This window comes from Gekko japonicus, unplaced genomic scaffold, assembly GCF_001447785.1.
Source record: "Gekko japonicus isolate JY-2015 unplaced genomic scaffold, Gekko_japonicus_V1.1 scaffold330, whole genome shotgun sequence".
NCBI lineage: Eukaryota > Metazoa > Chordata > Lepidosauria > Squamata > Gekkonidae > Gekko > Gekko japonicus.
Window position 1 is genome coordinate 6402 of NW_015173132.1, and position 13188 is coordinate 19589.

Sequence of the window (13188 nt, forward strand, 5' to 3'; positions counted from 1 at the left end):
AGCAAACATGGCATAAAGATTGTGGGACACACTGGGAATTATCTCATTGGCAAGATATTTGGTCCTCAACTATTTTTTCTACTTGTATGTTAAATATTAGACTACAGAACTTTAAGTTATATGCTAGGTGGTATATGACCCCTTTGCGTATACCCCCAAGAGCACTTCGGTCCGGGGCACAACATCACCTGGTGGTTCCAGGCCCCCGGGAGGCAAGGCTCACCACGACTAGGGCCAGGTCCTTTTCGGTGGCGACCCCTACCTAGTGGAACGAGCTCCCAGAGGAGATCAGGGCCCGGTGGAACCTTATGCAGTTCCGCAGGGCCTGCAAGATGGAGCTCTTCCGCCAGGCTTTCACATAGGGGCCGCCACTACCACCGCCACCAATGAGGTGGATAACATCGAGGTTAAGGATGGCCCTTGAAGATCTGCCACAATTTCTGCGTGACTGATACCACCGGATTTACCTGGTTGGGATCGGCTATAGGACAACATCATCTCCGGAGAACTGTCTGTTTACCATCTTGGCATATATCCGGGGACCATCTTGCTTTCAATTGAGTACTATTGTTGTTGTGATTAATTGTTGTTAATGTTTTATTGCTTTTACCTTGTTTTATATGGGCTTTGCCCCTTGTAAGCCGCCCTGAGCCCGCTTTGCAGGGAGGGTGGGGTAAAAATCCCAACAAATAAATAAATATACACCCCTCTGCATCTCCATATTGTTGGAAAGCATGTGGTGAGGTGGGCTCTTTCAGACATTGCTGGTGGGATTGTCTCATTATTGCTTCCTTTTGGTCAAAGGTATTGAATTTAACTAACAAAATGTTGCAATGAACACTTCCTAGAACACCGGAATCGGTTCTTTTACTTTATTGGCCTACCCCTCGGCTTACAAAGCTGAAGTCTGAATTAGTGGCATTATTCATGACAGCAGCAAAAACCTTAATAGCACAGTTATAGAAAACCAATAAAGCCCTATCCATTAAATAATGGTTTATGAAACTTTGGGACACATGGATAATTTGGCATCACAGATTGTAATGACTGAAACAGCGTCTAAAAAGAGCATTTTTTTGGAAAAATTGTTTCCTTTTTTTGAATTCATCAATGATCAAAAAAACATTTTGCCTTTTATTAAAAATGGAAAGTAAAAATGTATTTATGATCTATTTTTATTTTTATTAAGAAAAAGCATATGTGTACAATTTTTGTATAATGGTATGATATAATATTGTAGAAATTGTTTTAATTTTTGTTGACGTTAAAAGTTAAAATTTAATAAAAATGTATGCAAAAAAATAAATAAAGAGGCTTAAAAGTGTTGTACCAATAACTAAAGGACTGAAGGGTTTACTTAGAGCCTTGAGTGACAGGCTGCTCCAGACAACCTGACTGGTCAGCTTCAGCTGAGCAGAAAAAAAGTCTTGTGAAAGCTGTATGCTGAACAGTCAGATTCCTGCCTTTACTGAGATGTGTGCTGAGACTGTCTGTGAATAGCCCTGACAGAAAAGGGTGAAGTGCTGACAGAGTCAGATTTCAGCCTTGATTGAATACAGTCTGAATTCAGCATTATCTGAGAGCTGTTTGAGCACAAACAGAACTGGGGGAGTTTGGCAAGGGAAGTGGGTAGTAGAGAAGACTCCCATTCAGGCCAAAGGAAAGGGGATAGATCTTCTAGGGAAACAAGAAAATCCTTACTCAGTCAAACAGGGTAAGTTATGAGGAGTATAGAGATCCCTGGTCTAGTGTGATCAGAAACTGCCTGTAGAAACCTTAAAAGTCAGTAATAAACTCAAGTACTGGGCTTCCAAAGAGAAAGGGTTGGTGTACTGGAAGGAGAGTATGAGTCTTCTGGGCAATGAAAGAGCCAGCATATATAAAAATAAAGTTTATTAGCATGTTTAGGAAAACACTGGAACTAAAGCCTTCCAGTATAAAGATCTAGGTAACAATTTTAGAACCTCTGATATATAAGAGCAAAAGTCTGTGTTTGTACCAATTTTACCTCAGTATTTTCAACCCCTGATTTCACCTGACCTTCCCCCTCAATGTTAAATAAAGCCTTTTGTTATCTTTGAATTTTAAAAGTGTCTCAAGTGCTACTTTCAGAGGTTTAAGTTAACCCTTCTCTAAAGGTCCTGGGAATGAGCACATAGCCACTATATCTTACTGACAGAGGGTGGGACAGCCAAAGTTTCTTCAGGGGGAGAAGGAAAAGGCATTACTGTCAGGTCCCCGCCACTCTCCACACACACACACTATTGGCAGTGAAATATTTATTAGAGAGATGCTTTCTGTAGGTTCAAGAACTTTTGTTAGGACTGAAGAAAACCGTGGAAAATCAAAAGTTATAGGTAAAAGCATGAAATTCCACATTCTTCATGCCTATTCCAATAAATATGAAGGGGGGGAGATATTCAAATATAAGAGAATAAAAGTAAAATTTCCACCAGCAACAAATCTCTCTTAAACCGAAAAGAGCGTACAAGCCAGAACCACCCGACAGCTGCCTTCCCTTCTAACTGAAGCAAAAAGATCCAACGCCCACCTCTAACTCCTAAAACCACGCCCCCTAGCATGACCTCACCACCCTCTGCCCAATCCCAAAGTCAGATGCAGCTTCTCCTCGGAGCCGGCTGCTGCAGGTTGACCAATCAGTGCACTGCAGTTTGCCGCTTGCTGTTGTGCGCCAAAAATCCTTGCAAAACGTTAATAAAACCGTGCCTTATTTTTGCAATCAACAAAAGGCTCCTTTTCAGAGGAAGAACGAAAGAAAAAAATATCCATGCACGTTGCACGCGCTGGCCCCTTGCATGATTGCACCTGCATGTGAAATGGCACCTTTCCTATTGCCTCCTAATTCAGAAAAGCACCAGGCGTGCAGATTCGTTGCAACAAATGGGTTGCTCTTGCACGGTATGTTTCTGTGCACTGCAAACACCCAACTGTGACTCAAGCTTTATTCGTTTTTATGCAAAGGTCTTAGGGCCGCACAGTTACCTTTGTGCGCTGCAAAGACCCTAGAGCAAATAAAACTCCCTTCCCCGGCAAGAAAGAAGGCTCTGCCCCTCCCCTTCATTCAAGCACAAGGTGCCCTTGATTTGAGTCCAGTAGCGCTCTATTCCCGAGTCAAAGCTCCCTTTCTCACACACGAATAGGAATGCAGATCTGTGTCTCTTCAATCCGTTAGAAACTGGGAGGGAGCATTTGTAAAGCGAGCTTGCAGAGGTGCATTGCACATTATATAATCAGCCTGATTAGCGCAGAGGGGCAAATGCTCGGGGGCAGAAAACGAGCACCCGCTGCCCCCGAGCATTCCCCCACTGCTCTAATCAAGCTGGCCGTAAACATGCAATTGCACCGTTGCACCCTTTCCAGCCATTCTTTGCAACAACCTTCGGCCTGGAATAAAATGGCTGGGAGGTGAGCTGTATCTGAAGAAGTGGGCACGCACGCGAAAGCTTCTACCGAGAATTAAACTTTGTTGGTCTTAAAGGGTGCCGCTGGATTCGAACTCTGTTCTGTGTTCCTACTCCCGTCTGACCGAGTGAGCGTTGCCTTTGGGAGGGAAGCTCATGCCCTGCAACGCTTCTCGGTTTTTAAGGGGCTCCCGGAGCATTGTGCCGCCGCCACAACCACCCTCTGAAACGCTCTGCTAGGAAAGAGAGGGAGGAAGGCGGCGGGCGGGTGAAGAAGGAGACGACGCGTCTCAGGCGCGCAAAGGTTGCCTGCTGACCCGCTTCTTGGCGGCAGGGACAGGTAAGTGGCCTGGGAGGGATGGAGCGACGCCGGGGGGGAGGGGGTAAGAAGGATCCTTGTGTGCCTTCGCAGTAAGGGGGGGAAGGATCAGGGAGGGGGCTGGGGAAGAAGAGGAGATCGGATTTCTACGCCGCCCTTCACTGGGGGTCTCAGCGCGGCTTACAGTCCCCTTCCCCTCCCCACAAGAGACACCCTGTGAAGCAGGAGGGGCTGAGGGACCTCTTTGAAGAACCGAGAGAACTTGTGACCAGCCCAAGGTCACACCAGCAGCTGCATGTGGAGGAGTGGGGGATCGAACCCGGTTCTCCCAGATTAGTCTGTGCTCCTCAATACTACACCAAACTGGCTGTCACAACACCAAAAGCTGCATGCGGAGGAGTGGGGAATCGAACCCGGTTCTCCCAGATTAGTCTGTGCTCTGCAATACTACACCAAACCGGCAGTCGCAACACCAAACCAGGGGCTGGGGGGGACGGGACAGAATCTGGTAGTGAACTGGATCGTTTTTTCTGCAAACGTGCAGAGCGTTTTTGTTTCCCTCTCTGCATTCCTATTCTTCGGGGCTAACAAACATGTGGCTGCCGCTACTGTGTAGATTGTGCATTGCTGCTGTTCTCAGTTATAGTCCAGCCATATTATGGGGTCCCAAGGCAAATTTCAAGACTATTTGTATGGTCCCCCCATCTTGCATTCTTCTATTCCCCATCTTGAGTGTGTGTGGGGGGGGGGGGGTATCACAATGGGAGGGTCAGAATCTCCGGAAGAAGAAAGGGAATTCTAGGTGGAGGAAATGGAGCCTCCACTTTCAGTGGCAGTGTATCTCTGAATTCCAGTTTGGTGGGCATAGATGCTAAGGGGATGACTGCGGCCCTCTCAGCAGTTTCCTTGAGAAATCCTGCTTAACCCCTGTGGAAATAGAGTGCTGGGTTTGGTGGGTGTTTACTTATTATATTTGTGTAAACTTAAAGAGGAGTCCATGGTCAATGATCTGAGCTTGCTTCCATAATTTATCTCAAAACATTAGTCTGCCATTTAAGGAGGCTTGAGGCAGAGTATAATACCAGTATCCACATTTTTCCCCCAGGGGAACTGATCTCTTTGAACTGGAGATCCAGTGTCCAGTAGCACCTTAAAGACTTAACAATTTGCAACAGGGAATGAGCTCATCCCTTGCCACAGATTTTGTTAAGTCTTTACGGTGCTGCTGGACCCTTGCTCTTTTCTACCGCTGCGGACAGACTGACACGGCTACCCATCCTGATCTATCTTCCAGTGATCAGTTGTAATTCTGGGAGATCTCCAGGCTGCACCTGGGGGTTGGCAAGCCTAGCTTTTGTCTGTTTCAAGGGCATTCATGGCTTTCCTCCTCTAGGAGGCGGTCTCTGGCAGCCCTAAGGCCAAAAGTCAAGGATATACCCACCCACCCCCGTTTCACCCAAATCAGTTTAACCTACCACACAGGGTTGTTGTGAGGATAAAATGGGCTAGTAGAGGAGAATATTATGAACCGCTTTGGCTTACCATTGGGGGAAACCTGAGGTATAACTGAATGAGAGAGCCATTGTGGCGTGGTGGTTAAAGTGCTGGAGACACGGGTTGGGATCTTCACTCTGCCATGGAAGCGCACTGAGTGACCAAGGGGCCTGTCACCAGTGTTCCCTCTAAGCTGAGTTAGTGTGAGCTAGCTCACAGTTTTTTAGCCTCCAGCTCACACATTTTCGTCTTAGCTCAGGAAGGATGGTTCCAGAGCAAAGTAATTTATGCAGTAGCCAAATTGCCTGCTCACTACTTTAATGCCAGTAGCCCACAAAGTAGAATTTTTGCTTCCAAGACTCCACAGCTTAGAGGGAACATTGCCTGTCACACGCCCTCCAGTAAACCTGCAGCACAGGGTTGTTGTGAGGGGAAAATGGAGAAGGGGAAAATGTTGCAGGCCATCTTGGGTCCCAAGGGGGAGAAAAGTAAGGTATAAATGGAGTAAATAAAAATGAACATTTAAACTGTTAAGACACATCAAAGCCAAAAGTGATTCTCTCCCATCCTTCACCCTCACCTGGCAAATGCAGACTAGCTTGAAATGAGTTTAAAAATCCATCCGGACTCAAGGGACTATCTGGATCAGCAGCAGCGAAGTGGGCAGAAACTCCCCACCAACCAAGGAGGAGCCCCCACTACACAGACAACACCTGGGAGTGTGGGGATTTATGCCTGGTAATGTGGGGATTCAAATCTGGGTCTCCATCAAGAGTACAGAGATATATCGTTTAACAAACCTGGAAATAAGAAATATAGCTGGGAACAATTTTTCCCATAACAGAACACTGAAACTTATCTCTGTGTGTGCATTGGTGGTTCAGTGGTAGAATTCTTGCCTGCCGTGTGGGAAGCCCGGGTTCAATTCCTGGCCACTACAACTGACAATTTTTTTACACTGCAATTCATAATTCCCTGTGATAGCCAAAGTGTTGTTATTATAAAAATTACATACTAACAGTCTATGTTCCCTCTAAGGTGTGGAGTCTTGTGAGCAAAAATCCTACTTTGTGAGCTACTGGCATTAAAGTTATGAGTGAGCGATTTGGCTACTGCATAAATTAGTTTGCTCTGGAGCCATCCTTCCTGAGCTAAGACAAAAATGTGTGAGCTGGAGGCTAAAAAACTGTGAGCTAGCTCACACTAACGTAGCTTAGAGGGAACACTGCTAACAGTAATGCCTGAAAGGAGAAAGCAAGCCAGAGGCAAGCATGCATTTGCAGCAATGCAAGCAAAATGCTCACATATTGTATATCTGCTTGAAAACAAGCAGGCAAAAACACAGTTGTTTTGTATGTGCCGAAGCACACCGCATTTTGAAACACGAAGAAACATCCATATCACAAAAACACTGGAGATGCCGGGGATTGAACCCGGGACCTCACACATGCGAAGCGCGCGCTCTACCACTGAGCTACATCCCCCCAGCTGTCAGTGCTGGCTCGGTGAAGTGTATGCATTCCACGCAGAAAAACCTTTAACCCTTAAGAACTGCTGTTGCACTGTCCTGTTTCCGCACAAAAAGGCAAGAAAACAAGTCCGGACATTTGGCTGTAAAAAGCATGTTAGAAGGAAAGACAAAAGGATGCTGCCTGAACATTCCTTTACTGTAGAATTAGTTCTGCAAAGCTCCTCCTCCTTTCCTCCTCTGACAATCTGATTGGCTCTCTGGAGGATTAACCCCTTCAGTTCTGTGTACAGAAAACTAGAGGCATTTTCCACTCCAGCCGCTCTTTAGGAAACAGACTGTCATCTCTGCAGGTAGTACAAAAAGGACTGCTACTAAAAGTGGGTTGGGGGGACAAGAATTTAATGGGGGGAGCAGTAGCTATGTTTCCATCTGTTGCAGCCCCAAGAAATACGTTTGAGCTTTACCACAAAGAAACTACGGAGAAATGAGTTATTTGTTCCAACCATAAATCATAGCAAAGTAAAATGAATTTCCAAATCATATCAAGAACAATGCATTACATGAAACAAGCACAAACTTAAAGTGTCAGCTTTCAGCCACAAACACCTTTCCAGCACCTGTGTGCTAATGACTTTTCCCCATTCCACATACCCAAACAGCAAGTGAGCCTAGCATTCACATCTTAGTCCCTCATCTAAAAACAGACCAGATAATGAGAAAGACCCTCCTCCGTTTCCCCTCCACAAATACAGTGTCCAAAGTACTTTATTTGCTGTGCTTTTTTAGCGTGGATCCAACCTTGCTAGCAGGCATCACTACAAAACACAAGGGGGAAGTAGAAGAAGAGATTGGATTTATACCCCGCCCTTCACTACCCAAAGGAGTCTCAGAGTGGCTTACAAACTCCTTTCCCTTCCCCTCCCCACAACAGACACCCTGTGAGGTAGGTGGGGCTGAGAGAGCTCTGACAGAAACTGCTCTTTCCCAAGAACAGTTGTGCCAGAACTATGGCTTGCCCAAGGTCATCCAACGTGCCAGTGGAGGAGTTGGGAATCAAACCCGGTTCTCCCAGATTAGAGTCCGCGTACTTAACCACGACCAGGGCTTTTTTTGTAGAAAAAGCCCAGCAGGAACTCATTAGCATAATAGGCCACACCCAACAGCAGAAACTCATTAACTTATTAGGCCACACCCCTGACAGTGCAGCTCATTAGCATATTAGGTCACACCCCATGCTTTCCCTTGATTTGCCTGGGCGCCCCAGGCTGCAGGGAGCCCAGGCAAGCCGGCCCTTGGACAGGCTGGGGGAGGCACGGGGGGGGGTTTAGAATAGTGGGCGTGGCCAACCCTGAAGCCAGCCGGAACTCCATTCCTGTGCGTTCCTGCCCAAAAATAGCCCTGACCACGACACCAAACAGGCTTACTGCAGAAAGATGATTGCTTTTAAGAGGAACAGCTAGGGATGTCACCCTCCAGGTGGGACCTGGAGATCCCCTGGAATTACAGCTCCTCTCCAGACTACAGAGATCAGTTCCCCTGGAGAAAATAGATGCTTTGGAGGATGGACTCCATGGAATTGTACCCCACTGAGGTTCCTGTCCTCTCCAGGCTCCATCCCAAAATCTACAGGTGTTTACCAACCTGGATTTGGCAACACTATCTCCCCATCCCCTGCCGGTGGCCACGGGGGGACCTGGCAACCCTAAACAGCATTCAAAATCGGAGGTGTGTATACTATCGCAGGAGCAGGGACACTTCTAATGAAAGGGGGCGGGGAAAAACCCTTATAGATGCAAGTAGTTTCTACAGAAGAGAGAACATATCTGGAAAAGGGCTCCTTGAATCTACATGGAGAACAGCAGACATACAGCTCAGCCCAGAAAGATGTGACAGTAAGCTTCTTAAAGCACAAATACCAAAATGTGCAGAGGCAAGGACAAAGGGAACTCTGCATCTTGTTGTCTGCATCACACAACCTCTCAACATGCAGGGATTCAGTAACAGTGATGGAACTAGCAAAGGAGGTGGGGGAGTGAGAGAGGTAGTTGCATTTATTTACCACCACCCATTTTCAGCTGCGGTGGCTCAAGCGGTTAAGACGCTGAACTGCAGGCTGTGGAAGGTCGGTAGTTCAGCAGTCCGAGACCCGAATGTGCCACATGACGGAGTGAGCTCCCGTCTCTGGCCCCAGCTCCTGCCAACCTAGCAGCTCGAAAGCAAGAAATTGCAAGTCGATAAATAGGTACCACTTCGGTGGGAAGGTTCCATGCGCCTTGGTGTTTAGTCATGCCAGCCACATGACACGGAAACATCTTCGGACAGCGCTGGCTCTTCGGCTTTGAAACGGAGATGAGCACCGCAACCCTAGAGTCGGATTCGACTGGATTTCGAGCAAGGGAACCTTTATCTTTACTATTTTCAGTTTAATTCACTTTTGGTGTAGTGGTTAGGAGCGTGGACTGTAATCTGCGAGAACCTTGTTTGAGTCCCCACTGGGTCAGTCGTGGCTCTCTTGGAGCTGTTCTCCCAGGAGTAGTTCTCCAGAGAGGTTTCTCAGCCCCAGCTACCTCACAAGCAGTGTTCTCTCTAAGCTGAGTTAGCATGAGCTAGCTCACCGTTTTTTAGCCTCCGGCTCACACATTTTTGTCCTATAGCTCAGGAAGGATGGCTCCAGAGCAAACTAATTTATGCAGTAGCCAAATCGCTTGCTCACAACTTTAATGCCAGGAGCTCACAAAGTAGAATTTTATGCTCACAGGACTCCACAGCTTAGAGGGAATATTGCTCACAAGGTGTCTGTTGTGGGGAGAGGAAGGGAAAGGAGGTTGTGAGCCACTCTGAGACTCCTTTGGGTAGTGAAGGGCAGGGTATAAATCCAGTCTCCTCCTCCTCCTCTTCCTCCTCCTTCTAAAAATGGGATCTTCCCCCTTAACACAGGAGTATGTCCTTGACATCGAAGTCGGTGATTCACAACAAGGTGCCTGTTGGCTCTCTTCCTGGTGCTTGTCAAGGCTACTAAAGAGGTGAGTGGGGCCATATCTCAGCAGGCCTTCTGATTGGCTGGCTTCAAATCCTGCCTTAGGACCTTGGGATAGTCTTCAAAGGCAGCCCCATGTAAAGTGTACTGTAGTAATCATCCCTATACTGAGGTCCTGGTTGGAAAACGATTTTAGCAAAAAATTATTTAAAAATTCAGTGACCCTCTTAAATAGTAGCAGGGAGTGACACCAAGGGGTGGTACTCGGAGGAGAAAGGGGCATGGTGGTCACCAACAGAGTGACCATCTTTTGAACCTGAAACTCCATGCTGTTTCTCCAGGTGAGACAATCTCAGCACCATGGTTATGAAACCTGAACACCACTGAAGTCTCTAGAAGTCAGGTCCTTGCACTGAGGTCCTGGTTGGGAAGTAGTTTTTACTGCTATCTGTTGCAGATAGATAGATAGATAGATAGATAGATAGATAGATAGATAGATAGATAGATAGATAGATAGATAGATAGATAGATAGATAGATATGCAGGAACAGTGATCAAGGGAGAGAAAGCGATGAGACGGAAGCCATGTTACCATTTAAATTCTGGTCTATGCTGAAATTATCACGGTCTGAGAGGTCTGCTCCCATTGTTCTTCTTTCAGTCTATCCAACTCATTTTGCAGTGCCTGCAGGGATATTTATACTTCAACTCTTATTCTCCAGTGTACAGTGACAGGTAAAGGTAAAGGTTTCCCTCGCTCAAAAGCCAGTCGAATCCGACTCTAGGGTTGCAGTGCTCATCTCCGTTTCAAAGCCGAAGAGCCAGCGCTGTCCAAAGACGTTTCCGTGGTCATGTGGCCGGCATGACTAAACACCAAGGCGCACGGAACGCTGTTACCGTCCCACCGAAGTGGTACCTATTTATCTACTTGCAATTTCTTGCTTTTGAACAGTGACAGGTACCCATTTACAAAACAGTGTGATTCTCTCTTTAACAGCTTTTTTCTCAGTACGCAACGGCCTCATCAGCTGCTGTGGTCCAGCTCCATCAGCTATTCCATCTGCACTGCTACACAGCATAGGGGGGAGAGGTTGTAGGCTATGAGGATCCCCAATCTTGGGATGCGGATGGCCACGCAGCCCACTTTCAGCCCAGAATAAATGCAAGGATCGAGCCTCATGGTGAGAACTGGAATGACGGGCGGGGGGAGGAAGCTACTGCCTGTATTCAGGGAAAGGAGGGTAGCCATTTTGGTCTGAAGCAACAGAACCAGCGGAATCTGAGGAATGTGGCCTGATTTTGTAAGATTACATTGTACTTGAGCGGTTACTCATGAAAGCTCGTACCCTGCCACAATTTTTTTTTTAGTCTTTAGGGTGCTTGTGGACTCTTGCTCTTTTTCTACACACACACACATGTAAGAGGGCACGGAAATACCCCCGTTATATGACTTCCATGATCTGGTGGTGGGGAAATGGGCTCTCATGTTGCAGCCAGTTTATGACAACCCTGTACACTTTATGACAACCCTGTACACATAGAGAGCCAGTTTGGTGTCGTGGTTAAGTGCGCGGACTCTAATCTGGGAGCACCGGGTTTGATTCCCCACTCCTCCACTCGCACCTGGCTGGATGACCTTGGGCAAGCCATAGTTCTGACAAGAGCTGTCCTTGACAAAGAGCCGTTTCTGTCAAGAGCTCTCTCAGCCCCACCTACCTCACAGGGTGTCTGTTGTGGGGAGGGGAAGGGGAAGGAGTTTGTCAGCCGCTCTGAGACTCCCTTGGGTAGTGAAGGGCGGAGTATAAATCCAATCTTCTTCTTCATCATCCAAGTACTGACCAGGGCTGGCCCTGCTTAGCTTCTCTGGTCTGAAGAGATCGAGCTGTACCCTGCCACCTTCCCTCTGAACTTCTCAGTTAAGCCACTGTTGTTTAGCATTGAATCAGCCATGACGCCAAACATTCTAGCCTTGGTATTATACGTACAATCCCTACTCTGCCTTTTACTTGACAGCAGTGTTTTGCATTTGTTTGCAAACAGCACAAATGAAATATTGCCGTGCGTAACGGATGGCAGCCGACAAGCCCCAGTGTGATGGATCCGCATCGACCCACAACTTTGAAAGTAAGAAAAGAGCATATGAAGCAGTTTCAAGGTGTTAAACATTAGAAATTCCCACCCCCCCCATGAGTTATGTGCCAACCTTGCTACAGTACCACTTGTAATCCCATCTGTCACAGATGATCCAGCCACAAATGAGTATTCTTTTAAAAACCCAGCACTGAGCAAAGCATTTGTGTTTTAGTGAAAATGGTTTCCATATGACGCAGAACTTTATCCCTCTGTCAGCGCTGCACTTCAGAGCAAGAGATGCCAAGCAAATGCTGGTTGCCTCAGTAGTAACAGTGAAGGTTTGTTCCCAGTACGAAACCAGTGTAGCTTCCCATAAGGGACTCCTGCTAGCCCAGTGGGGCATTTGTGCCCTATCACAAACTACTTTTGACACACACACACACACCCAGTTAGCCATGTAGCACTTGGTAAAGCTAGTCCACATGAACACACCCACGGAGCTGCCTTATACTGAATAAGAACATAAGAGACGCCAATGTTGGATCAGGCCAAAGGCCCATCCAGTCTAACACTCTGTATCACACAGTGGCCAGAAATACCAGGTGCCATCAGGAGGTCCACCAGTGGGGCCAGGACATTAGAAGCCCTCCCACTGTTGACCCCCCCCCAAGCACCAAGATGACAGAGCATCACTTGCCCCAGAGTCCCTATCTCTTGTGGCTAATAGCCACTGATGGACCTCTGCTCCATATGCTTATCTAATTCCCTTTTGAAGCCGTCCACGCTTGTAGCCGCCACCACTTCCTGTGGCAATGAATTCCATGAGTTAATCACTCTTTGGGTGAAGAAGGACTTCCTCTTATCCGTTCTAACCCGACCGCTCAGAATCAGACCCTCGGTCCATCAAGGTCGGTATCGGCAACTCAGGTTAGGTAGCAGCTCTCCAGGGTGTCAGGTAGAGGTCTTTCACATCACCTACTTACTACCCAATTGGTGGGGGGGGGTTGTATTTTTGCATTTGTGTGTGTGTGCCCATGCCTGGAAGTTATGGTGACCTCTGGAGACTCCTGGGGCACAGGACATATGGGGTGCAGTCAGACAGCGTGCTGGGAGTGGGTTAAACTGCTCCGGTTCTACCCGGATTCTATTGGATCTGGATAATCGCGATCACACTTACCGCCCTTATCCCGCCTCACCGCGCAGTCACGTCGCTTCCCAGTATCTACACTACTAATACGCGAGAGCATGTGTTGGTGGGGTTTTTTTTAAAAAAAATCTCAGTTTGCGCACGCGCGCAGTCGCCCCTCCGTAGAAGGGGGGAAACGATCATGGCGCATGCGCAGAACCACCAGGGCGAATCAGTCTAACCCCTCCAACAAAAGACTCACCTTTAAATGTTTGACCCGAAAATGGCCTCCGTGAGATCCCGAAA

The 13188-nt window shown here is 47.3% G+C and overlaps 1 non-coding gene across 1 annotated transcript; it reads right to left on the minus strand.

Annotated features, from left to right (window-relative positions):
• Nucleotides 1–6647: 6647 nt before the first annotated feature.
• On the minus strand, nt 6648–6719 carry TRNAA-CGC. The gene has a single exon. It is a non-coding gene; the product is annotated as a tRNA-Ala (tRNA).
• Nucleotides 6720–13188: the final 6469 nt, after the last annotated feature.